The sequence below is a fragment of the Trachymyrmex cornetzi genome, unplaced genomic scaffold, assembly GCF_001594075.2.
Source record: "Trachymyrmex cornetzi isolate Tcor2-1 unplaced genomic scaffold, Tcor1.1 scaffold6, whole genome shotgun sequence".
Taxonomy (NCBI): Eukaryota; Metazoa; Arthropoda; class Insecta; order Hymenoptera; family Formicidae; genus Trachymyrmex; species Trachymyrmex cornetzi.
Genome location: NW_017299914.1, coordinates 52,313 through 52,847, shown reverse-complemented (window position 1 = coordinate 52,847; position 535 = coordinate 52,313).

The window sequence follows — 535 nt, the reverse complement described above, 5'->3', positions numbered from 1 at the left end:
CCGCCACCGCCGGAAGGTCCCCCGAAAGGGCCCCCGACGGAAGCCGAACCACCCGCAGAGGACCCTTAACGGTTAGCGGTCCAACGCTTATAAAATTGTCCTTGTATTCGTTTCGCAGCATATTGTAAATATTCCATCGCTGCTCGTAGAGGCCCTTCCACGTTTCGAGAGACAGCGACAGTTTGTGTCTGCGATGATCTCCCAGGGCGATCTCCACGTAACTCGGTGAACCAACGCTGATGCCACTTTCCAAATACTTGTAGCCCGTAGCCGTCAGATCGTAACGTCTGCTCAGTAAACACACCGCGAGATGCTCCATGCTGTGTACGTACGTAATGTTAAAAAAAAAACACAACAATTTCTTGTTTGAAAGGCATATATCATGAGCGTCGGATAACAGTATAGTCCAGTCGTCAGAGGCAAAAATACCACTGAACCTCTAAAAATGACCGACCTAGCTGAAATTTGGTATGAATGTCCACTAGTAGTCCCCAAAAAAGATGCAAAAAAGTTTACCACTTGTACCCCCGGGCTT